This window comes from Stenella coeruleoalba (genome assembly GCF_951394435.1).
Source record: "Stenella coeruleoalba genome assembly, chromosome: 16".
In the NCBI taxonomy this organism is placed as follows: Eukaryota; Metazoa; Chordata; class Mammalia; order Artiodactyla; family Delphinidae; genus Stenella; species Stenella coeruleoalba.
The window spans coordinates 79,830,965-79,857,711 of NC_137162.1; the positions used below are offsets into that span (position 1 = coordinate 79,830,965).

At 45.4% G+C, this 26,747-nt stretch overlaps 1 long non-coding RNA gene across 1 annotated transcript; it reads right to left on the reverse strand.

Moving 5' to 3' along the window:
• Positions 1-198: 198 nt before the first annotated feature.
• LOC307175554 lies at positions 199-26,198 on the reverse strand. The gene is made up of 4 exons (XR_013824366.1): positions 26,077-26,198; positions 22,046-22,149; positions 15,711-15,870; positions 199-1,510 (listed from the first exon to the last, which is right to left on the reverse strand). It is a non-coding gene; the product is annotated as an uncharacterized lncRNA (long non-coding RNA).
• Between the last annotated feature and the right edge of the window lie 549 nt (positions 26,199-26,747).

Below are 26,747 nucleotides of genomic sequence, written 5' to 3' on the forward strand. Positions count from 1 at the left end.
ATTCTCCAAAATACAATTCATATAATGACCACCAGAGTGGTCTAAAGTCTGGAAAGCCTGAGGGTCACGCTTAGTCACAGGGCAGCTAGTTCTTAATTAATTAATTAATTAATTTATTTATTTATGGCTGCATTGGATCTTCGTTGCTACGTGAGGGCTTTTTTTACTTACGGCGAGCGGGGGGGGGGGGGGCTACTCTTTGTTGTGGTGCCCGGGCTTATTGCGGTGGCTTCTCTTGTGGCGGAGCACGGGCTCTAGGTGCACGGGCTTCAGTAGCTGTGGCTTGCGGGCTCTAGAGCTGAGGCTCAGTAGCTGTGGCGCATGGGCTTAGCTGCTCCACGGCATGTGGGATCTTCCCACACCAGGGTTCGAAACCGTGTCTCCTGCGTTGGCAGGTGGATTGCTAACCACTGTTCCACCAGGGAAGCCCCAGCTATGCCAGTTTTGAGAATATGGTACTGACAGGCAAAAGTGATGTGCATGCCAAGGGGATGAAATTCATTTATACATGCTTGGTCAAAATGTTATCAGAGAGAATCGATCCATTTTAGCAAACACTGCTTCCAAACTGGACGTGTCCCACTTGGAACCCTGGCACTACGTGTTGTTGAAACAGGCTTTGACCTGAAGTGGCACTGAGTGTAGATACCTCCAGAATGCAGAAGACATGCAAGCCAGAGCTCTGCGAAGCCCCACCTGCACACAGAAAGCCAGGTATCGTGTACCTACTTCATACTTCATCTCCCAGCACTGGCTTCATGGCCCAGGACACAATGCTGTCAGGGACAGAGAAATGCTTTGTGCTTCCTTTGGGGCTCAAATTACCTAGGAAATGGGCAAAATAATTTATTCACGGACATTCTCTCAAGAAATTGAAAGGAATACTTTCCAAACAGGATTTAAAAGATGGGAGATGTGTTGGGACAGAAAACAGTGGGATTTTACGACAAGCTCTGCAGGTTTCTTTGAAGAAAGATGTTTCATGTGCTATGTACGGTTCATCACCTTCAAATTACCCCTTGTCACAGGCAGGGAAAACAGTTCACATGCATACCCTACTCCAGTCACGGAGACGAGGTGCCGTTCAGAGAAAGTTTCAGATGCGCATCTATGTGCGCTACTTACATTGAGCTAAATGCTGCTTCCAGAAAGATCTCATATAACAATCTAAGTTTTCAAAATATGTATATTGATGATGATGATTTCTGTAGGACAGGAGTGTGGCTGAGACCAGGAGTAGAAATGAAGACCTGCACATAAGATGCCTAAATACTTGAAAGTTAAAAGTGCTACCTTGATCTATATACCTTCATTAGACCGAGGAGGCCAGGCTCAAATTTAGAATTCTCAGACTCGTGGAATTTTGCTCTAGAAAGTGATGGCACAGGAGAGCTGGCCCCTGGCCCTACTCACCTCCCTTCTCTTCCATCACCTTCTGAGGTGCCTTTCATCCTTGTGTCACTGCCCAGCTTGTTTATTTTCGGCTCCACTTGTACATCAATTTCTCTGCCTAGAAGAGAAGCCGAGGATGCTTCATATTTACCACCCAGGAAACTCAAGGAAGAGCAAGGTATCCAAGTAATTGAGTTGAAACAGATTTGCAATAAGGCTAACATTTGACTCTGTTTGATCTAAGAGGAAATCTTCCTGTGTTCTGTTTTCTTGCCTTCAGTGTAAGAAAAAGGATCAGATCACTGTTACTGTCAGATTGTTTTATTATTCATCCCAAATGTGAGAAGGCTTAGATTATTGTGAGAGGTAATAAAATATGGCAGGGACAGAAGATAATGATAGTTCTTATTGCTAATTATCTTCCGTGTAACTGAACTTTAAATAAACTTATTGGGATTAAAAACAATTACTTCAGGACTTCCCTGGTGGCGCAGTGGTTAAAAATCTGCCTGCCAATGCAGAGGATACAGGTTCGAACCCTGGTCCGGGAAGGTCTCACATGCTGCGGAGCAACTAAGCCCTCGAGCCACAACTACTGAGCCTGTGAGCCACAACTACTGAAGCCCACGAGCCTAGAGTCCGTGCTGCACAACAAGAGAAGCCACCGCAATGAGAAGCCCGCGTACCACAACAAAGAGTATCCCCCGCTCGCCGCAACTAGAGAAAGCCCCCGTGCAGCAATGAAGACCCAATGCAGCCAAAAGTAAATAAATTTATTTTAAAAAATTAAGAGAAATCTGACATTTGTTTGTTGACCACAATTTTAAAATGAGTTTAAAATTTATGAGGCAGTTATTCTCCCTCCCTCCCCCCCAAAAAGGTAACATTATTTTGGTCTGTGTCCAAAGGACAGAAAGTAAGATTATAGATCAGTATAATATTAAGCACCATATAAACTGTAAACTCCCTGAGTGGTCCCTGTAAGCACCCAGGGAGCTTACAGTTCAACAGGGGTGAGGATGGGGTGGAATCCTTTATCCTAAATACAGCTGTGCTTCTTATTATATAATTTTCGAATTTAAGTCATCGTGACCACATAGGACTTGATCAGTGGTTCTCTTAAGAACTCAATTTCAAGGTCTCTTTATTATTATTGTTTTCATTTTTACTGTCACTGTGTCCTTGTAATTTCCACAATTTTACAATGAACTGCTCTAATGTAGTTTACTGAGCATTATGTATAATATCTACTCTAGTCTTAGTCAATATGTTTTGGTAAATTCACAATAAAATGCACTTAAAAGCTTGATTGCTATATAATATAAATATATGATATATAAAAATACAATTTAAATACAAAATAATATTAAAAATGCTAGAATTATGTAAGAGAGTGAAAAAGGAAACAATATTAAGCACATTTCACTCTCTTCATTTTCTCTGGGTTTCCTAACAACCATGGCAAAAGGAAAATCCACAGATTGTATAGAGGCTATTATCATTTTAATGAGCACATTCATTTTTCAGGATAGACAGACATTTTAATTTTGGGCACTGAACTCCAAAGAGGAATAAATCGCATTAATTTTATTTAAAAGTTTTAAACAATATAAAGGATCATGTGCTTTTATTAGCATGTAATTGACATATATATATATTAGTTTCAGGTGTGCAGCATAATGATTTAATATCAGTAACTATTGTGGAATGATCATCACAGTAAGTCTAGTTAACACCCACCACCATCCATAGTTACAAACTATTTTTCTTATGTTGAGAACTTTTAAGACCTACTCTCTCAGCAACTTTCAAATACATGATACAGTGTTATTAACTCCAGTCACCCTGCTGTACGTTACGTCCCCAGGACTGACTGACTTTGTAGTTGGAAGTGTGTACATTTTGACTCCCTTTACCCATTTCAGCCCACTGGCTACCTCCACCTCTGCAACCCCCAATCTATTCTTTGTATCTATGAGTTTGTTGTTCTTTGTTTTCTTGGATTCCACATAAAAGTGAGATCATACGGTGCTTGTCTCTCTGTCGAACTTATTTCACTTGCCATAATGCCTTCAAGGTCTATCCACGTTTTCCCAAATGGTAGGATTTTTTACAAATGGCGATGTCTTTTTGAGATGAACCTCACTCACTGTAATCAGCTTGGGCCACTTTATTAGCTGTCGGTGCACGAGGAAGCTCTCTACCTTTAGCAGCGCTAAATTCTGGATACAGTTCCCTTTGCTGCTTTATATTCTCTCCCCGAAGAGCATTTATCCTCTTTACCATTATTATTATTTTATTATTATTATTATTTTAAATTTTTCTTTTGCGGTACGCGGGCCTCTCACTGTTGTGGCCTCTCCCGTTGCGGAGCACAGGCTCCGGACGCGCAGGCTCAGCGGCCATGGCTCACGGGCACAGCCGCTCCGCGGCATGTGGGATCCTCCTGGACTGGGGCACGAACCCGCGTCCCCTGCATCGGCAGGCGGACTCTCAACCACTGCGCCACCAGGGAAGCCCTTTACCATTATTTTTGATCTAACGATCCATTTTAATTTGGGGATCTTCTTGGAAATTTTATTTTAGAAGGCTGAAGAGGTATTCCATTTAAAAGTTTTATTGTTTTTGTGGTGTGCTTAAAGAATAAGAAACATATCAGGGAAAATAAACCTCTCTTTTTTGCTCCCTTACTTCTGGGCACTTTGGGATTTAAAGGCCACTTTGATCTTCCTGCCATGACCATCACCATCATTTTTATGTTCAGCTCAGTGTTTCCCTCTCTATTTAGGAAAGCATGTTGCCTGGGTATAAGAACTTAATCTTTTTGGTTTTATCCTGAAACCTTCCCTTTTTCATCCAGATTCATTTTCCTAACTGGCTGGGGAAAGCCACAGGCTCTGTCCTTGAGAAACACAGGGCCATATGCTGTTCATCTGCTCACAGGAAGCGGGAGTGAGCGCCACCCTCGGGGGGGGCTGGGATTCTGGCACCAAGTGGTAGCCAAGAGAAGGCCACCTGCTATGCGAGGAAAAGCTCTGTCTCCATAAAGACTTCAGGGGAAGATCCTGGTCACTGCCTAGTTGGGAGTTGTCCTCGAAGTGAAGGCCGTCGGAAATTCTCACTTGCATCTGAAACTGATCAGTATTCTTTCTGCAGTGTCACCTCCCACCATCAAATGAGGCCACAAGTTCACGCATGACCCTGTTTTCTGAAATGTAATCGCTACTGATCTGTAAGTGATGCTTTTGCAACCATGAGAAAGAGCGATGAAATACACAAATGATTGCTTATTCATTTCACATGCTCTTCGCGCCCTAAATATTGAAACCTTGTTTACTGAATGCCTAGCATAGACTAGTTTCCTGCTACATGGTTGTTTCCAGGGACACTTTATCCCCACAGCTGTTGCAATATATCAAGAAAGGCCAACCTGACATGGTTTGAGCAACTTTTCTCATTTCCCTCTCTGGAATATCAGAGCCCTGGCAGTTGGAAGCAGCAGAAAGAAGCTAGGCGATTTCCAGTACAGAATACCTCCCAAGGATGTGGCTTCATTTAAATTTTCCCCTAAGGAAGTCCATTTTGATTGCTGGTAATATTATAATATGTTACAGTTGAAAGAATCAACAAAGTGTCCTTTTCCTTCTGGAGTCTAAAGTATATTGAGATTTTCCAAGTCAGAGCACACTGTGGGATCTTAAAAGTAAGTCATTAGCCTTGCACTGGCTCACTTAATCAGACTGCCTACTCCTACCCTGTAGTCTTCAATTGAGTGGGAAATGAAACTTGGCACCTTCAACAAAAAGAACACCATCGATATACTCATTTGTGTGCCAGGCACTGAAATCAATATTCGCTTGCTAGATTCTTTCAGTCCGCTGAAAATTATACCTACGTATCCTCTGTTTTCTTATTTCTCCTTCAATTTGATATAAGGTTTTGGAAGAATTAAAATAGCTAGCTTTCTTACAGTTTCTACTATGTCATCACGAAAGAGAAGCTGAACCACGCGCACAGAGCGGAACCACAGCGTGGTAGGTCAATCCAAACAGCATGTCGGTTCTTAATCTCCGATAAAGTCATATGTACTTGCTTTGGTTACAATGCCATCTTCTTGACCCTTCCGGGAAAATTTTAGTTAAGGAATGAAAGGTTTATCTAGGATACCTACCATACTATCCAATCTCTAAGAGGATTGCTCAAAAGGAAGGACAAAAGTAAGGCTTCGTCTGTTTAATCCCCCAGTTCCAAGCATACAGTGACTTGAAAAGAAACATTTGTGCTTATGCACGCATGCTCGTGCACACACACCCACACATCCACACACCCACACAGACACATTCTTCAAGGCTTTGTGGCTGGCTGATTGGAGGCTTAGCTCTGCTGCTGTAAACAACCTCCTTGCTAATGACTGTCTCCGTGGTATCCATGCGCAAAAGGTTTTGTTTGCAACTGGGAAGAAGGAAGAGTTTAGTGAACAGCAAATCTCAGGGAGGGGGAGAGGAAAGAGGACGATGCAGGAGCCAAGATCCATGGCACCTGCTGGCCTCTCCCTTTGCACTGAGCTTCAGAAACTATAATCAGGAAGGATGAGCCACAAAGGTAAGCCAACTGTTTTCATGGGAGATTTTTGGAAATTTTCAGAAAACAGTAACAGAGATTGAAGGAGCTGTTTTTTATATAGTTTATTGAAGACTGTGGGCATACACAGAGATGCTCGGGGGCCTATGTAACATAAAGTATGGCACTGAGATGGCATTTCTCCCTACACAGAAGCCAGAAGGGGTCTGGCACCCCAAGGGCCGGCCATTTGGCAAGCACCATGAGATCATTTTCTTGGCCTCTTATAATTGAAACCATGCAGAGGGGCTGTGGTGAGTGGAGAGAGAAGGGATTGATTTTGTATAAGGAACTGGCTCACACAGTTATGGGGGCTGACAAGTCCCGAGACCTGCAGCTGGCAAGCTGGAGGCCCAGGAGAGCCAATGGCGTAAGTTCCACTCTGAACGTTGGCAGGCTTGAGACCCAGGAAAGGCCAGTGTTTCAGTTCTAGTTGGAAGGCAGGAAAAAAAAAAAAAAAGCCCTGATGTTCAGATGTCCCAGCTTGAAGGCAGTCAGGCAGGAGACCTTCACTCTCACTCATGGAGGGTCGGCCCTTTTGTTCTATTCAGGCCTTCAACTGATTGGATGAGGCCCACCCACATCTGCTTTACTGTCTACCCGTTCAAATGTTAATCTTATCAAAAAACAGGATCACAGACTCACCCAGAATAATGTCTGATCAAATGTCTGAATGCCTCGTGGCCCAGTCAAGTTGACACATAAAATTAACCATCATACTGCCTATAGAAAGTTGGGGGTCAAGAGGTCTTTTTATGTCTTTAACAGTGTCAGTCTCTTTTCCTCTAGGCTGGCAGGGTTTTTGCCGATACACATCTCTCAAAATGTGGGTTCTCTATGAAAGTCATTTCAGTAAACTTGCATGTGGCAAAAGGCACAGCCATATACCTTTCAAGATATGCCTCTTTCTAGCCTTAATTATGGGTACGTTTGAGAAATCAGGCTTCTGCAGAACCATGTCCATAATCTTTCTAAGAGCCCTTCTGTCCAGCTGAACGGACCTATAGGTGCCATGTTAATCCTTTCAGATGTCTTAACCAAGAGTGTTTCAGGCAGACCCTTGATGTCTTTTTACTCCAAGGCTGTGTCATATTAGTAGGAAGAACTAGTAGATTTTGTCTTTGCCCAGAGGCTCTGTTATAATGATCCCAAGCCTTGACTTTGTGAGAAATTTCTCACTTTGTAACTCTGCCTCACAATTTCTGGACTCCCTAAAATTCTTCTCTGTTCTATTTGCAACTAACCAGTTCTTCCCTGAACATTTTCCTCTTACCTATGGTACTTTACCATGTGCACCTAGGAGCAACCAAGTCCTGTTCCGATATTCTCCCTTCAAACTTCCTCACCCAAGACTAAAGGTTCCACAGGTACGTTTTCTTTTTTCCAAATCTCCACCAAGTAGTTTTATCAAATGCTTTCCCACAATGCAATGGGCATGACCATTTATTCAGCCTCCTGGAACCGTTTCCTGGATTTCTGCCCCTCACTACCAAAACTCATTCCACAAACTTTTAGGTTCATGTTAGGGCAACACCCCAATTTTCATATGAGTTGGCAATGACCACAATAAGGATGCATTTTTAAAAAATCTCAAAACTCACCGGCTGAAAAAACAATAATCTGTTTTTATAGTGCCAGGTCTGCGAGTTGGCTGCAACTCTGCTGATCTTGGCGGGACTCCAGGCTCCAGGTTCCAAGGGTTGACGTGGACTCCATGCAGCTCTCATCACTCTCAGACTAACAGCTACCCAGGGCGTGTGGTCTGTTTTATTGTCTCATTCTCAGACCCAGGCTGAGGGCAGGTGGGTACTTGAGGCGTATTCTGCTCATGGCGGGTCAACCCGAGTGCAGGAATGCCAGCCCAAAGACACAGCCATATTTTAACCCTCTGTTTGAGCCATGTTCACTAACATCTCATTGACCAAAGCAAGTCACATGGCAAAACTCAAAGTTAAGGAACAGAGAAGTGCACTCTGCTAACCTGGAAGCCAGGGTGAGTTTGCCAATGGATAATATTACTACAGGTAACTGGAAAGTTGGGGCTAATTATTCAATCTACCTCAGTGCTAAAGAGATTTTCTCTCTGTGTGTGAGTCTATCTCTTTGTGTCTGCCTGTCTTTCTCTGTCCCTCTCTCTGTCTTTGGAAATATTAGGAACTTACAGGTCCTAGACTACTGAATTTCAGGTTCCTGAGATATCCGTGTCATTTTGCTTTGTTTAAAGTGTGATTATTCTAGACCAACTTAACTTTCATCAATGCATCACCTGTGGTTTCTCTTCTGCCATATATGTACCTTTTGCAATATATGTGAACCAAAGCCAACGAGTTTAATTCTATAATATTAGAAAATAACTTTTCTTTTTTTTTTTTCTGCGGTACACGGGCCTCTCACTGCTGTGGCCTCTCCCGTTGCGGAGCACAGACTCCGTACGCGCAGGCCCAGCGGCCATGGCTCACGGGCCCAGCCGCTCCACGGCATGTGGGACCCTCCCAGACCAGGGCACGAACCCGCGTCCCCTGCATCGGCAGGCGGACTCTCAACCACTGCACCACGGGGGAAGCCCCTTTTCTTTCTTTTTTTAATGATTTATTTATTTATTTATTTTTTACCACACTACGCAGCATGTGGAATCTTAGTTCACTGACCAGGGTTTGAACCCGTGCCCCCTGCATTGGGAGCGTGGAGTCTTAACCACTGGACCACCAGGGAAGTCCCAATTTTTCTTTTTTATTGAAGTATAGTTGATTTACAATGTTGTGCTAGTTTCTGGTGTACAGCAAAGTGATTCAGTTATATATATATTCTTTTCCATTATGGTTTATTACAGGATACTGAATATAGTTCTCAGTGCTATACAGTAGGACCTTGTTGTTTATCTATTTTATATACAATACTTTGTATCTGTTAATCCCAAACTCCTAATTTATCCTTTCCCACCTTCCCCCATTGGTAACCATAAGTTTGTCTTCTGTGTTTGCAAGTCTATTTCTGTTTTGTTCATTTGTATCTTATTTACATTCCACATATAAGTGATATCATATGATATTTGTCTTTCTCTTTCTGACTTACTTCATTTAATATGATCATCTCTAGGTTCATCCATGTTGCTGCAAATGGTATTATTCTTTTTTATGGCTAATATTCCATGGTATACATATACCACATCTCCTTTCATGTGTCAGTGGACATTTAGGTTGCTTTCATGACTTGGCTATTGTAAATAGTGCTTCAATGAACATTGGGGTGCATGTATCTTTTCAAATTATAGTTTTCTCCTGATATATGCCCAGGAGTGGGACTGATGGATCATACGGTAATTCTATTTTTAGTTTTTTAAGGAACCTCCATACTGTTCTCCATAGTGGCTGCACCAATATATATTCCCACCAACAGAGTAGGAGGGCTCCCTTTCTTCCACACCCTCTCTAGCATTCATTATTTGTAGACTGTTTGTTGCTGGCCATTCTGACCGGTGTGAGGTGATACCTCACTGTAGTTTTGATTTGCATTTCTCTAATAATTAGCGATACTGAGCATCTTTCCATGTGCCGATTTTAGCCACCAAAATTCTAAACCAGTTATAAGTCGCCTTTTTCACCCTCTGCCAGCACTCATGTTCGTTCCCCAGCCATTGTGTTCCACAGCCTTTCCCAGATGGATCCACAAGTTTCTCTCCAAGAGTCTCTGACCATCCTAACTTCTGAGTCATCTAGGGCCAGCCCGTGGGATTTGGAATGATGTCACTCTCACAGACTGGGAACACTGGGGCTCCGTTCCACCTGCTAGGATCCTCCTGAGAACCAGACTTCTGTGTCCCCAGCAATTGATTGCTCTTAGTCACAGCTGTGCCTGCCTCTGCTTCTCTCCAAGGTGGCCTGGACTGGGGGGACCGGGACAGAGGGTACTAACTGAAAGGGACACAAGGGAACCTTCTAGGGTGACAGATATGTCCCGGCGTCACAGGCATATCCTATGTAAAAGTCATTAAGCTGGGTGCTTAAGATAACGTTTCACCACATGTAATTTATTCCTTAATAAAGCAATGGAAAAAAAAAAACAAAACGAAACAAACCAAAAATCTGCATTATTAATTTCATGAAAAGTAAAAACTTATATTAAAAAGAAAATGTAATCATAGGACACTCCCTATCATCTGGACCTACTTGGCTGTGAACAATAATTACACAGTTGTAATAATGGATAAATACACGATATATGGATTCAACCAAAAATCTATATTGGCAGGACGGGCAGAAGGGCAGTGTTTGTGTGTAGCAGAGGATTGGGGGGGTGAGCAAAGAGAGCTAAATTCTAATATTTTGTAGTAGGAAGTCAATAGCTAATGTCTAAAGTCAAATAAACAAATACACAAGAACAAACAAAACAGAACAAAATGGCCTGGACCTGGAGGACCCCTTACCCACCTGCTCACATTCTAGTTGGTTCTATGCAGGTGCCCTTCTAGGCGTCCTTCTCCTCCTTGGCTGGGTTAGTACCTCATCTTGATATATGAATTTTTTGACTGGGGCCCCGCTGGCCAGGCTCACTTCCCACCACTTTTCCTCACGAGAGCGGAGGTCCTCTGACCAGCCGCCAGCGATATTTTGCCACAAGCAGACAGACCTAAAAGGATCAAAACTGATATGTGTCTGTATCTCAAATATTGGACCCAACAGATTTCCTGACTGTTCTTGAAATTCCCCACACCCACTTCACCCCTGCCCTCTGGGGTGGCCAGCCTTCCAGCTCCGCCAGTTTCTCTTTGACAGATCTTGTTTTTCAAGTCCAGTAGGTCCCAAATGGTTGACTCATTGCTTAACAAAGTCATTATTCCCCCCCCCCCCCCCCCCGTGAAGGCCATAGTTCTGCCTTCAGCACTTCCTGTCATTTTTTAGAAATGTATTGAATGTCTTAGGTTGTTCTAGCAAAGGATTTTGGATTTTATAAACATGAAGGGTTTGAAGTCCCTTCTCCCTGGAAAATAGCTAACTGTGGCCCTAGAGCATTCAGGAATAATCTTATAAACGTAGCCTGTGTTATTGGGGTAAAGAGTGCTAAGTAGCATCACTATGGGAATGAAGACAGGCACAGTGGGAAGTGTGGACCCCCCCGGTGGAGGGGAATGATGACAGGAAGGGGAGAAAAACAGGGTATTCCTTGGGTGCGATTCAAATGTTATTTTGTGTCCAGAGGGCAAGTGTAGCAGGTGGAATGTTAATAGAGCTCAGAACTCCTGTGGCTTCCATTCTTTGATGAGTGGGATGAGAACAAAAACATTAGCCAGTTATATTTTCCCTACTGAGTTCAGCACAGCAATGAATCTACGTAGTGTGGGCCTGCGGTTCGTATCATTTGGGACATCTCTTTAAGAAAACACTTAGCAAATTAATGGGGCTTCCCTGGTGGTGCAGTGGTTAAGAATCCACCTGCCAATGCAGGGGACACGGGTTCGAGCCCTGGTCCGGGAAGATCCCACATGCTGCGGAGCAACTAAGCCCCTGTGCCACAACTACTGAGCCCACAAGCCACAATTACTGAAGCCCATGCACCCAGAGTCCATGCTCCACAGCAAGAGAAGCCACTGCAATGAGAAGCCTGCACACCACAACAAGGAGTAGCCCCTGCTCGCCCCAACTAGAGAAAGCCCAGCGACAAAGACCCAATGCAGCCAAAATAAATAAATAAATAAACAAATAAAATGAATTAAAAAAATTTTAAACAACAAAATTGGTTTGAAAGCAGACAAATTCACTGAGTTGTCACAGAATCACTCAGAGGCCACATGAGTTATCAGTGCTTGAACTAGTGGTTGGAAACATGCATTTTCAACCAATTTATTTTGGGCCCATTTACCTTGCTCCAAAGATAAAATTAAAATTCATAAAAACATTGCCAGAGGCACCCCAAGACACATCTGAAACAAGACGATGCCGAAAGCAGCAAAATACTCCGTGATGAATCGCCCCCAAATTAGCAATAAGCCCCTAGAAAACTCCAAAATTTGAACAAAGCTGCTAAAGCATAAATTATTTGAGGAAAACAGCATAAAAGTTATAAGGGGGTAAAAAATGAATGACTGAAAATATTTCTTTTTACCAATTAATCATTTTGGGGTTTATTATTTATTTACTTATTTTCTTTAAGTAAATTCTGTTCCCTGTCCAGTGCTCATTGAGGAGAAAGGGAAGAAATGGCAGAAGCAGAGTGGAGAGTTCGAGACAGGGACAGAGATAGGGGTTGGGGGAGAGACAGAGAGAGAAGAGGAAACGCAAAAGGCCGAAGAAAGATGTATACCATTTGGAAAGTGAAGCAAAAATTTATGAGAAGTTCCACACACATCCCAACAGGCACACACAAACTTATCTGATAATAGAAGCCAGGTCTCATGGGGCTACAGATGGATTTTAGGTTTTTTAATTAATTATGTATTTATTTTTGGCTGCTTTGGGTCTTCGTTGCTGCACACAGGCTTCAGTAGTTGTGGCACGTGGGCTCTAGAGCGCAAGCTCAGTAGTTGTGGCGCATGGGCTTAGTTGCTCTGAACGATCTTCCCAGACCAGGGCTCGAACCCGTGTCCCCTGCATTGGCAGGCAGATTCTTAACCACTGTGCCACCAGGGAAGTCCCACAGATGGAATTTTCTTTCCATTTTTCACCTGGCATTTAATGGAAACAGCTGTCTGGCCTGCTGGCAGATGCCCTCCTGGTACCTGTCCCACGAAGTTCCTGGGCATGAACTGTTCTCACACAACACAGGCCCAGGGCCGTCGGGGGGCAGCTGCTGACGCCAGCGTGTCTGGCCATGAAATTGAACAACCAGCAGCTCGCTGCTGCCCCAGGAGAGCTAGGATTTACTCCCGAAGGTGTCTTCTTGCCCCGCTTTACACACAGCCACTTCCACTGTTAAAAGGATAGGCTAGCAGAGCACAAGTGACAGTGGCAGGACCACGTTTCTATCTCCTAGCGTTTTACAAATAGACTCAGAACTGGCAAAGGGGACTCTGGAGCTGGAAGGCCTGTTGTGAGTCTGTCGCAGTGATGCAGGTGGGAGACCAGGAGAGCCTCAGCTGCGGCAGTGGCTCTGGGGAGATTTAAAACACATGAAGGGCGCAAAACTAGCAGAGCTTGTGACAGCAACCAGGGAACAAATTGAAAAAGTTGTTTAGATATTTAGCTTCTCAGGTATCTATTGCTGGATGACAAGCCACAGAGAACAGTCTGAAGATGAAGGAACTTGCTGACTTGATACAGATGCTATAAGGAAAGCCCATTTTACAGAAACAGACCCACAGACACAGAAAACAAACTTATGGTTACCAAAGGGGCAAGGCGGGGAGAGACAAATTAGGAGTTTGGGATTAGCAGGTACAAACCACTATATATAAAATAGATAAACAACAAGGTCCTATTGTATAGTATAGGGACTATATTCAATATCCTGTATAAACCATAATGGAGAAGAATATGAAAGAGAATACTTACACATATGTGTAACTGAATCACTTTTTCTATGCCAGAAATGAACGCAACATTGTAAATCTAGTATACTTCAAAAAAAAAAAAAGAGAAAAGAAAGCCAGTTTTTTGTTTTTGTTCTTTTAATAAATCTATTTATTTATTTATTTTTGGCTGTGTTGGGTCTTCGTTGCTGCACACGGGCTTTCTCTAGTTGCGGCGAGTGGGGGCTACTCTTCTGTTGAGGGAAATGCATGGGCCTTTCAAAAAAATTCTGGGGGGTGATTATTTTATTGCTCAGGTGTCTCCCCCAGCTCCTTCCCTTTATTTATAATAAAGAAATAATATTTATTTATTTCATTTTTTTCTTTTGGGCTTCAGAGAGAACAGGTCTCCCGAAGACTGAGGCCTAGACCCTACGTGGTGCTCCTCTATCCTCTCTCTGAAATTAAGGTAAATTACAGTATAAGCCACTTCTCTTTCTATCCCGCTCACTTGAGCCACAAGAAGGAGCTAAATAGTGCCTGGAGTCTCATCCCGAGATGGAGGAAGTAAGGCATCGCCACCCGAGGGGCTTAGCCATGGACGTGGTATTAACTGGCAAAATCGGGAACAGAATTCAGTCAGATATTTGAAAGAACATTTGCAAAAGAAGGTTATAAAAACAATTTCTCAGTGTATCTTGTGGAAATGATTTTTTAAAAAATTACATTGGCCATCTGTATTTAGATGAATTGGTCTGAGTGTAATAGTTATATTATAAATGGCAATACTTAGTATGCTAATATTATATGGATCATGAAAAAAATGTTCTCTGAGATAATAAATAAGTAAATAAATATAAAAACAGTTTCTCGGGCTTCCCTGGTGGCACAGTGGTTGAGAGTCTGCCTGCCGATGCAGGGGACACGGGTTCGTGCCCTGGTCCGGGAAGATCCCACGTGCCGCGGAGCGGCTGGGCCCGTGAGCCATGGCCGCTGAGCCTGCGCGTCCAAAGCCTGTGCTCCACAACGGGAGAGGCCACAACAGTGATAGGCAAAAAAAACAACCAAAAAACAAAAAAAAAACCCCAACAGTTTCTCTTTTTCCACCAAGAGCTCTATCCCCTGAGTCTATATTCCTCTGGGACGCCAACAAGAGCAGGACCCAATTCACTAGTTCCACTCGGCATGAGTTCCTCGTCCTCCGTTGGCCAGACCTTGCCTTCCCCAGCAGGAGGTGGATTCTCGGTCTGTCTCACCGGGAGCCACGGAATCTTGGCTTCCTCAGATGCTGCTGTTCTGACTTCACCCACATCCTCAGCCTTCTCATCCCCAGCACGCTTCCCACTGCAGTCCCTCGACAGTCGGAAAGTCCACTGGTCACACAAATGTGAGTGTTCTGGTTCCTTCATAATTAATAAATTGGCTTTCCACCTTTCGGATCAATCTGAGCTTAGTTAATATATACCTGCTTCTAAGAGACAAGTGGCGAAATTAAATATCCAAGCCTGCGGGCGGAAGGCAGGGCCTGGCGGAGCTGCTGAGCTGCGGAGGGCCTCCGCGTGAGGTCTGTGGGGAAGCACCAGCCGGTCTTCGAGACACCGCTTCAAGGACAGATGCAGGAGGTCAGTTTAAATTCTTCCGCATGCTTATGCTTTCTGTTTCCAGGTGCACGTTGTTCCGTCCGCAGTGCAAATTCCCCACAGGCAGTAATCGGCCCTAATGGATCTTGTAGATCTTTGCACAATGTTGCGTGCAAGATACGAGCTTAAATTCTCACTGAGGGGGAATGACTGGAGACCAAGTTTTGTGTTTCTAGTTGTTCTGACCCAAGAAATGCAGTGTGCACGTGGCCTGGCAGATGCAGACCACAGCAAAGAGGACCTTCGGTCTGTGGCTCTGGTGGCTTTGGTCCTCCATCAACACCGGCCTTTTATGGAGCACTTCCTGTGTGCTCAGCTCAGAGTTTATCTCAGTGAAGTGGCAGAAAATAGAGGAGGCAGAGCTGGGATGTTGATGGTGGGCTGGGAAGGGGAGCTGAGCTTAGAAGGCAGTAGCCACGGCCCCGTTCCGTAGCACCCAGACAGAAGCGTCACACGGTCAAGTGTAATACGGGAAGTAAGATACCCACGGCTTTCTGTTGTTGTTGTTCTGTTTGGGAACTCCACTTATGTGTGTATTTTTAAAAAGTTGAATAACATGTGATTACCACGCACGCATTAAACAACAGGAAACGTCTAACCACGGTCGCTGTGCTCACCTGTCTCCTGTGAATATCCTCCCCCGTCAGGACAAAGATAGCAGGTCATTCTTCCAATGGCAGCGCGGCGTTCAGGGGGCTTGGGGTCCTTGGCTGTAGGCACAGTGGACTCTCCTGTCCGGAGCTCTGCTTCCCCTTCCTTTATCGTTGATCACGCTGCCTGAATGTAGGAATATCACAGGGTCAGAGGCCCACGTGTGCTGATAGGCATCTGAGGCTTTGGCTGTAGGTTTTGTTACCCCCAGACCTGGCTTCGCCTCTTGGTGGGTGTCAAGCCAAAACACACGACCAAGCCAAAGATCGGGAGAATAAAGGATTGATTACTGGCAGCAAGGAAAGAGAACACGGGGGATCTTATCTAAGGCGGTGTCTCCCGCCAACAGCAAAATTGGGGAAGTTTTCAGCTAAGGGTCCATGCATGTTCATGAAGGGGCTGAGGCCTAGACGGAGGCCAAGCTTTAGCTGATTGAAGTCACCAGGGTCAGAAAAGGTCAAGCTCATCCCCCCTTAGGTTCCAGTTGATCGGGTGGTTGAGCTTCAGGCTAATCCTTACCATTGAAACAGGACTGGGTGTATTTACACCTGCTATATTATCCTTGCTACTGTTACTGCTCTTGCCTGGTAATAGCCTTTTGTTCCGACATTCTTTTGTTTCCTTAAGATCATTAATTACCGAGACCTGTTCAAGGGCAAGCATTGTGGCCAGGCTTAGATCACAGAATGGCTTAGGCCCAAAATGGCTTCTCTTATGTCAAGAAAGCCATGTCGGGTTCCTTTTCTCCAGGGACCCCCTACCCTGTGTGCTCACAGTTATGAGTTCAAGGGTGGCCTGCTGGCCCAGAAGCCTGGGTCATGGTGTGCTGTTTCCAGCTGACAGGGGCAACCGTCTGCCCTCGGTGACTGCAGATCAATGAATTCATAGTTCAGGGGCCTTGTCATCCGCACGTTTTACTTGTTTCCTACTTCCAGTTATTTTCGTTTCTTAGTTTGGCCCCTGCTCCCCACAGGCCCTGCGAACTCCTTCCCAAATCCTGAGGCTCAGTGGCCCACGGAGAGTTTTATTTTTTGAGTGGGCAGCTGATCTAGCCTCCACCTAAAACTGAATTTGAAATCTTCCCAGGGTTGGGGGTCTGAGTAATCTAAACACAGAGTGAGACAGAAGGTTTTATCTTAATCCATTTTCAGTAAGCGCATTAGTAAATATTCAGCTTTTCAGACACACATCGGCAGAGCCCAGGCAAGCCCAGCGATAAGACATTTTCCGATGTTAATTATGTTTCCTTTTCACTGAAACTCTCACAAGCAAATTCTGTGAGATCAGATGGAATTTTCAGTAGACTTTTCCAGCCAATTTTGTCATGTTGAAAAGCATAATGATTTTCAGCTTGCATTAAAGCTCCAGTGAGATAATTACCTCTCACTGACAAGGTCAACGGACAGTTCAGGATCTGTTCATTTAATTCTAAGACAATTTCAGCTGCTAATACTGAGCTCCAAAGGCAATGATAACAAAGGGGTATCGTTTGTATAGGAAAGTACAGGTTTCTTTCAGTGTAATGAAGTCTCCATGGCCACAATCCTCATCCTTACCCAAACCCTTCAACTCACCATTTACCCTGGAGGCAAAGGACTGTTGGAAGAAACTGATTGTCACGTTTCATTCCCTTGCATGTTGGAGGGAAAGGAAGGACAGATAGGACTGCCATGGACTTGGCCTTACCTGGTCCATGTTCTCAGACTGATGCTGAAAACTCGGCCTCTGTGCACCAGTGCTGAATCACATCTCGGAGACAGAGTTTTGGGTGAAGCAGAAAAGAACAGCCTTACTGCTTTGCTAGGCAAAGCGGGATACAGTGGGCTCGTGCCCCACAGTACCTCTGTGTCCCAAACTTGGAGGATTTGGTGAGGAGTTTTATAGCAATGTTTCAAAGGCGGAGCTGCTACTAAGGATCCGGGTGTGTGCAGGGCCTGCATTTTTTTTTTTTTTTTTTTTTTTTGCGGTACGGGGGCCTCTCCCTGCGCTATTGTTTCTTGACTGCTTCTCCCTTGTCTCTGCAACCCCTCCCTTCCCTGATTAGCAACTGTTTGAATGTGCCCTTGGGACTCAGGGAAGGTCACGGAGGCTGGAGTCTGTTCCCTACAAACAAGAAATGGGGGACACAGAAAGGCCTCCATGTCCAGGAGCCCCACAGGGTCCTGCTCAGTTTCAAGACCTACACCCAGAGAGCTGATCAGGCCCTGGGAGGAGCAGGCATGTTGAAGACCAGCGGGCATCCACTGGCCCCCACCAACGCCGCCCCAGTGTGATGTAACAGCTGCTGCCCTTGCAGATTTTTTCTCAATCCAGCCAGACTGACTGGGGAAAAACAAAAAGAGTGGTGATAATGTCATGAATATGTATTTGCTACTCCTCAGCCCACAGAAGGCAGGGAGGAAGATGCCAGAACAGGGGTCAGAATATGGGGCATGGAGTCCAGGTTTGCCATTTACTCTCTGTGTGATTTGGGGCAAAATACCTAAAATCTCTCAGTCTCAAACGCTTCATCCTTTTTTTTTTTTTGACTGCTTTGGGTCTTTGTTGCTGCGCAAGGGCTTTCTCTTGTTGCGGCGAGTTGGAGGTACTCTTTGTTGAGGTGCATGGGCTTCTCATTGCGGTGGCTTCTCTTGTTGTGGAGCACGGGCTCTAGGCGCATGGGCTTCAGTAGTTGTGGCACACAGGCTCAGTAGCTGTGGCTCGCGGGCTCTACAGCACAGGCTCAGTAGCTGTGGTGCACGGGCTTAGTTGCTCCGTGGCATGTGGGATCTTCCCAGACCAGGGCTCGAACCCGTGTCCCCTGCATTGGCAGGCGGATTCTTATCCACTGCGCCACCAGAGAAGTCCCCAAACGCTTCACCCTTAAAACGACTGAAGTGTCTATAGTTGGGAAGGATTCAAAGAGATAATGAAAATGAAAGTACTTTATACAGTTTAAAAACACCCTGTGCATGTCAGATTTGTATAATTGTTGCTAAGGAAAACATCCTTTGCCAACAGTTTAAAGGCTGCCAACAGCCAAGTAATAACCTTCTGGCTCGAAGGCCAATTCCAAAGGAAAGCTAGTTTCCTCCCTGAAACAGGTTGTAGAAATTTAAGTTTATCGAATTAGTCTTATAATATGGAGTCCAATACCACCCAGGCAGCCCCTGTCTCATTAGGGTGCTCAGCTCAAGATTTCTTCTGGGTGTTTTAGTCTCCAATGCGTAGGTGTCAGTCAGGGTTAGGGATTGGGGGGAGTTAAGTTACAAAAAAGACTAGGGGCTTCCCTGGTGGCGCAGCGGTTGGGAGTCCGCCTGCCAATGCAGGGGACACGGGTTCGTGCCCTGGTCCGGGAGGATCCCACATGCCGCGGAGCAGCTAAGCCCGTGAGCCACAACTACTGAGCCTGCGCATCTGGAGCCTGTGCTCCGCAGCAAGAGAGGCCGCGACAGTGAGAGGCCCGCGCACCGCGATGAAGAGTGGCCCCTGCTCGCCGCAACTGGAGAAAGCCCTCGCGTAGAAACGAAGACCCAACACAGCCAAAAATAAATAAATAAATAAATTTATTTTAAAAAGTCTATAAATGCACCTGGAGTATTTACTTAAAACACGTGCGTGCACACACACACACCCCCGATACACTGGGACGAATGTGCACCGTGTGGAGAAAGACATGAGCAGATAGATTTGTGTTGAAAGGCAGAGGCTCAGGAATTTGGTTAACTAGCTCGTCCTCATATCCATTTTATTTTTTTCTTGGGGAGTTTTCTATTTCTGTCAACCACTGTATTTTTGGTGGAGACGCACTGTGGGTAGAGTGTATGTTATTCTTAAACTTAGGGATCCAGGTGACCTATTGTTTATCAGAGGGAAGGCTTTTCATGAGCAAAGGAAGCAGAGCATGAGAAAACAAACACACTATTGAAATGGCAGCTTCAGCCAAGCTGCAGCTGTGTCTCACAGCGCCCAAAGCTCCAGAGGTTTGTTTAAGGAAACCGAGGCTTCAGCAGGAAATAAGGAGTGTCCTGGGAGCACTAAGATAGGATAAATCTTTGCATCACTGTCGCTCCTCTACGGCCTGAGCAAGGAACCACTGAGTGGAGAGAAGGCATAACCAAGACCCCAAGCAGATTGCAGAGTGGAGACGGGCAGAGACAGAGCCAGCAACCTGGGTGTGAGAGCTAAACGCCCTGCCTTCCATGCTACCATATTTACAACTTTAGCTGATGGTAATCAAAGGGGGTTCAAGGGAACATAATTTAACCCATTTCTGGTTCCTGTGTGATATTTGTGGAAAGGGTAAATTTATCTGAAAGGCTAAATCTATTCTGTCTTTGAAATCCTAGTTAAGGCTTAAAATATTAGGAAGACAGAAAGTACAATACCCCAAACTGCATAAAAAGTTAATTAAAAATTCTCACCAAGGACTTCCCTGGTGGTCCAGTGGTTACGACTCTGCACTTTCACTGCTGAGGGCCCCGAGTCGATCCCTGGTCAGGGAACTAAAATCCCACAAGCCATGTGATGTGTCCAAAAAAAAAAGAAATTCTCGTCCAGGTTGTTAACCGTACAAAAGGAATGAATGCTCAGTACTGAAAACACTGAAAAGTCATTTATTGACTCATTCAACAGATATTTCCTCAGCATCCATTAGGTGTCAAGTCCCAGATATTTTAAAAATGCTTATAAACAACCTGGGGAAAATAGATGATTCCAATAGAGTTTGCTAGGTGTTTTGACACTGGTGGGGTGAGGTGGGGTGTCAGGAAGGAAGACATTTTCTTCTGCCCTTCTAGGTTCTCCTGGTTGGCCTAAGAATTAACTGGCATGAGACAGATGAACAGGAGAAAATCAAGCAGAAGTTTAATAAGACGTATGTACGGCAGAGACCCAGGAGAACTGAGTAACTCACCAAAATGCTCCAAGCCCTCCTCACCTTAAACACCACCTTCAGCTAAAGACAAAAGAGCAGGGATTTGGGACTTGAAAGGGGAGGAAGGCAATTGACATGGAGATGAAAAAGCAAATGTTCCGCAAACAAATGTTTGCTGGGCCAGGCAGAGACAATGGGACACGGAGTGAACTCTGATCTCTAAGCCCTGCTGCGTTTCCCCACCACACCTAGGCCATGTTCTCTGCAGATACCTCTGGAGATAGCTCTATTCTGAGAACTGACCCTTTATCCAAATTCTTTAGTCAGCTAAGAGGGAGGGAAAAAGAGAGACTTCCTGAGTCTTCTGTCTCTTAAAAATAATCAGCCTAGGGACTTCCCTGGTGGTACAGTGGTTAAGAATCCACCTGCCAATGCAGGGGACACGGGTTCGAGCCCTGGTCCGGGAGGATTCCCCATGCTGCGGAGCAACTAAGCCCATGTGCCACAGCTACTGAGCCTGTGCTGTAGAGCCCGCGAGCCACAGCTACTGAAGCCCACACGCCACAAGTACTGAAGCCCGTGCGCCTAGAGCCCGTGCTCCGCAACAAGAGAAGCCACCGCAATGAGAAGCCCGCGCATGGCAACGAAGACCCAATGCAGCCATAAATTAATGAATTAATAATTTAAAAAATAATCAGCCTAAATTAATCCTTATGCCAAAGAGACACATTTTGGGGTGGCAAATTCTGCTCCCCTATAAGGGAGAGATGAGGTGGGCATGGAGGGGCTGCTGGGGGTTTCCCAGAGGAGAACGGATCAATCCTGGACTCGGGCAGGTCAGCCTGTGACCAGAAAGGGAGCTTGCGTCAGAAGGTAAATCCACACTGCTTCCTTCATTGAGAAAGAGTAAGAACTGAACTAAACAGTGTGCTCAGTGAGTCAGTCATTTAACATTCTTGTCTCGTCACAAGCCACTAACGGATTGTCCTAGACCAGCAGCTGGTGTGTGGCACTTTTTTTTTTATTGGGGCGCATGGGCTCTGTAGTTTGTGGCACGCAGGCTCTAGGTGAGGCACGCGAGCTCAGCAGTTGTGGAATGCGGGCTCAGTTGCCCCGCGGCATGGGGGATCTTAGTTCCCTGACCAGGGATCGAACTCGTGTCCCCTACATCGGAAGACGGATTCTTTACCACTGGACCACCAGGGAAGTCCCTGTGTGGCACATATTTTGAGCACTGTAGCAAAGGACGATTAGGAGTTATTCAGGGGAGAGGGAGGAGGGCATCCCACAGAGAGAAGTCTGGGCAGAGCCAGAAGGGCCTCCACAGTAGAACAGCTGCACAGGATTTGGGGGAGGTAAGGGTGAGAGGTCAGAAAGTCCAGCAATTCAGAGGCCAAGCTTGTTTTAAATGAAGGGAGCAGAGACAGAGAGAAATCTCGGTCCTACCTTCAACGCCGGCTCGCACCAGTCTCCTGTGAAGTCTTCCTGGAGAAAACATTCTGCAGAAACTCTGAGAAAAAGGAAGTGTCCACAGGTAGAAACTGCACAACCTAAAAGGTGAGAATTATGTTTTATTTGGTGGACGTGCTGAGAACTTAGGCCTGGGAGACACCCTCTCGGATAGCTGGAGGGACGGCTCCAAAGAGGTCAGGGCGGAGCCAGGATATACAGGGGTTTTTGCAACAAAGACCAGGGAGTCAGAACGTCTGTTAATTACAGTTAATTAAAGAAAACCAGACATCTCAAGTTCATGAATGTAGTGCTTTTCTCTGTATGGGCAGATGCAAGAGTCTGGGCTCATTGAGATCATTTCTTTGATATGTACCTCAGCTGCTGAGGACAGGTATCCTGTTCTGTCCCATCCTGAGAGCTCTCGGGGTGCACCGTTGGGGCTGGCTGCAGGGGCTGAGGGCTTGATAGCGAGCAGCATCCTTTGTTTGTTGAAGATTTCTTCCTTAGCTTAGCCTTGGAGGCCAAACGCCCCCCTTCCTTCAAGGGAAATCTTACATTTAAGAAGGGAAACAAGATCAAACCCAACAGGGACACCTATGGGCCAGGTTTTGGTCTTCAAAAAATGCAGTTCCTATCTTCTTTGTTGAGTAATCAGTACTGAGGAAGTTTAGCTACTTTACAGAGAAAGAGAGAAGGAGAGAGGGGGAGAGACGCCTTTGTCCACAGCCCTGGTCTCTGAGACTGGACATCCAGCAACCGTGTGTGCGGAAAGGATGGGGCTCCTGGGGGGCGCTGCCACACACCTTCCTGACTCTGGCTGGAAGTGCCACGTTTATGAGTCCTTCCGTTTGAATTATGCATGTTCTCACTAATAATTACTTTTTAAAAAAAAAAAAATTATTTTATTTATTTTGGCTGCGCTGGGTCTTCGTTGCTGCGCATGGGCTTTCTCTAGTTGCGGCCAGTGGGGACTCCTCTTCGTTGCGGTGCGCGGGCTTCTCACTGCGGTGGCTTCTCTTGTTGTGGAGCTCGGGCTCTAGGCACACGGGCTTCAGTAGTTGTGGCTCGCGGGCTTCAGTAGTTGTAGCACGCGGGTTCAGTAGTTGTGGCTCACGGGCTCCAGAGCACAGGCTCAGTAGTTGTGGCGCACGGGCTTAGTGGCTCCGCTGCACTTGGGATCTTCCCGGACCAGGGCTCGAACCCGTGTCCCCTGAATTGGCAGACGGATTCTTATCCACTGTGCCACCAGGGAAGTCCCCTAAAAATTACTTTTTAAAATCCAGAATCTCCCTGGAAAATGATAAAGCTAAGCTTGATTTCATTTTAAATCAAGAGACTGAGTTAAGACTCATTTATTAACTGCTTTCCTCCAGGAATGAAGAGATTTGCTAGGTGGTTTCACAGGCTCTCTGGGACAGAGGTGGAAAGTTAGCAAGTAAAACACACACACAACAAACTTCACATACTCTACTCTGTGCCCAGAGCCAATGTTGAGAGTGTCCCTGTGACACACCCCTATGACGACTTTGATACTTGTTTCCCCCCGCCCTCTGAAGCACCTGTGCCTTCTTGGGGTTCACGGAAGTGTTCTTCTCCAGATGCTGCAAATATGACTCATGTAGGCCCTTTCCAAGAATATTTAGCTCTCAGCTGGTTTCACAGGAAATCTTTCTATTGTTCAGACTTCTAAGAAATAGGACACCAAGTGACTTCCCTTTTTACTCCTGTGTCTCTGGGGAACCGGTGCTCAGGAGGGACAGGCAGGGCTCTGTGATGTTTCTGGGGGCACGTGAACTGGAGAATGGGCTTGTCTCCTTCGGGGAGGCCCTTTGCTTCCCACCAGGCCTGGCATGCAAGAGAGAGAATACAGGCGTTTAAAAAAGAGATGTTAGGGCTTCCCTGGTGGCACAGTGGTTGAGAGTCCGCCTGCTGATGCAGGGGACACGGGTTTGTGCCCCGGTCCGGGAACATCCCACATGCCATGAAGCGGCTGGGCCTGTGAGCCATGGCCGCTGAGCCTGCGCTCCGCAATGGGAGAGGCCACATCAGTGAGAGGCCGGCGTACCGGAAAAAAAAAAAAAAAAAAAGATGTTATCTATCATAAAATGGACCGTGCTTCAAAGACAGCCCTGCTTTCCAGCCTGGAGGGCACGTGGAAAATGCAGATCCAGAAACGCTGGGATTCCAGGAAGGAATGATACCTTCTTATTTCTTGTTGGGTGAAGGAGAACTCCAGGGAGATTGGGTGTTTGCCCATTAAGCTCTCCCAGGGCATTAGAGACCAGCCAGGATGGCAAACCAGGGAGCTGAGCTTTGCCCTCCAGGTGGGGGAGACGAATGGCAGTGTTTTGTTGAAGGCAAAGAAGAGGAAAGTGTGGCATTAGTAACTGTCCCTGAGTTACCTGCTGAGCCATCCAATCATAGGAAGTTAGAGTTTCCAGGCCCTTTCCTCTCCAGTGGGTCAGGCAAAACCCTGACAAACAGTTCCTGCTGAGTGGAGCTTGGCTTTCCTGACTAGATCTTTTTCCAATAATGTCTATGCATATGAAGTATTTTGCAACTACAAGTTTTCAATAATTTATCTTAAGTGCCAGGCATTGTGATAAATTACTCCCCAAACATTATTATTATTATTATTATCATAGCCATGTTACAAGTTAGTGTTGGGGCCCCAGGTAGGACACCCCAAAATGTGCCTCATGGCATATTGAGTATTTTGAATTAAAGTGACTTAAGAAGTGGCCAGTGCAAGAGGGACACTCTGACCCTCCTTTCTGTCTCCCTGAAAGCAGGAAATAAATATCTCAGGTGAAAGGTGTACTCCCTGCATCTGGAGATGGAAGGACACCCTTATCACCAGAGATGGCCGAGAAGCCTCTATAAACAAAACTTGTGACCTTCTTCAATTGACCCCAAGCCCAAACTCTGTTTGGATTCTTCACTCCTTGGGCACCCAAAACCTCAGTTTTTTTTGTCCCCTCAGTTCTCACAAATTTATTGTTTCTTTGTCTAAAAAGTATAAAAGCTGTCCTCTTTGGCCGCTTCTTAGGTCCCATTTCTCTGAGACCTCCATGTGCCTGAATTAAAATTCATTTCTTTTTCTCCTGTTCATCTGTCTTGTGTCAATTTTATTATTAGTCCAGCCACAAGAACTCAAGAGGGGTAGAGGGGGAAACGTCCCCTTCTCCGACATGAGGAAATCAAAGCTTTGGAAATTTTAAAGTTGCCCAAGATAAATGAGTGAGTGGTACAAATGGAATTCAGACTCCAGGCTTTTGTTCCAGAAACCACCTGTGTAACCTCTCTGCTCTGCCCCTCAACAAGGAGAACTTCAGACATCCTTTGTCTGCCTTTGGGGCCAGCCCTCCACCGCCAGGGGGATCAGGAGATCCTTTGTGGATCGTCTCCCTTCCTACACCAAACGAGGCCCTCTGCTCTCAAATAGTTCTCACACCTCAGATCCTGCTGTGGATGGTCAAGAAAGGTACCAATTCTGGAATCCCATCAGACACCCAGCACCTCAGAATTTCCTGGACTTAGGGCTTCAGTACCTTCAACTGGTAATCGCTCCACTTTTGGTTCATGGTGAAATCTGTACACACGTGAGGAATTCTAAAATTCAATGTATGTTGTTGATCCCACAGCCGTGTCCTTTTCCAGCCTTCCCCAAACCAAAGAACATTCTTTTAAAAATTTAGAAGTAATGGCTTTTTCTCTCTCTCTCTTTTTTTTAAAAAAAAGCCTAATATCTTCCTTCTAATTGATACAAATTATTGTTACAACAACCTGGTAGAATGGAAAGAGCTCCAGATTAGGAGACAAGAGGCCTGAGTTCTGTCCCCTGCTCGGCACCAACACACCTCTGGACTCACGGCCCGTTGCTTAGATGCTCATGAGGCCCCATTTTGTCACCTGTATAATTTGAGGGATGGATTAGACGAACTCGCAGCGTCTTTTCAGCTGGACCATTCTACCATCGTAAACATCAACTATCAAACAGCATTTTAAGGGTCTGATAAGCATACGTCTATCAGGTGATGAATGTCCTGTTGGCTTGATGGTAGCCATATTCCCTCTGAGGAGCCATTGTATGCTAGCTAGGAGGGTTTTTTCCTCTCCCAGAACACCTCAGCTTGCTGCTCCAAGCTGACAAGAAGAAAAAGCACACACAATGAGTAGCTAATGCATACCAGGCACTGTATTAGGCTCATGACATGCAGTATGTCCTCACGTCAAAGGTGAGGGCTCGAGACGATCAGCTCTACTATATTCACTTGTTTAAGAACTATTTCCTGGTGGGAATGTAAATTGATACAGCCACTATGGAGAACAGTATGGAGATTCCTTAAAAAACTAAAATCAGAACTACCATATGACCCAGCAATCCCACTACTGGGCATATACCCTGAGAAAACCATAATTCAAAAAGACACATGCACCCCAATGTTCATTGCAGCTCTATTTACAATAGCCAGGACATGGAATCAACCTAAGTGCCCATTGACAGATGAATGGATAAAGAAGATGTGGCACATATATACAATGGAATATTACTCAACCTTAAAAAGAAACAAAATTGAATTATTTGTAGTGAGGTGGATGGACCTAGAGTCTCTCCTACAGAGTGAAGTAAGTCAGAAAGAGAAAAACAAATACCGTATGCTAACACATATATATGGAATCTAAAGAAAAAAAA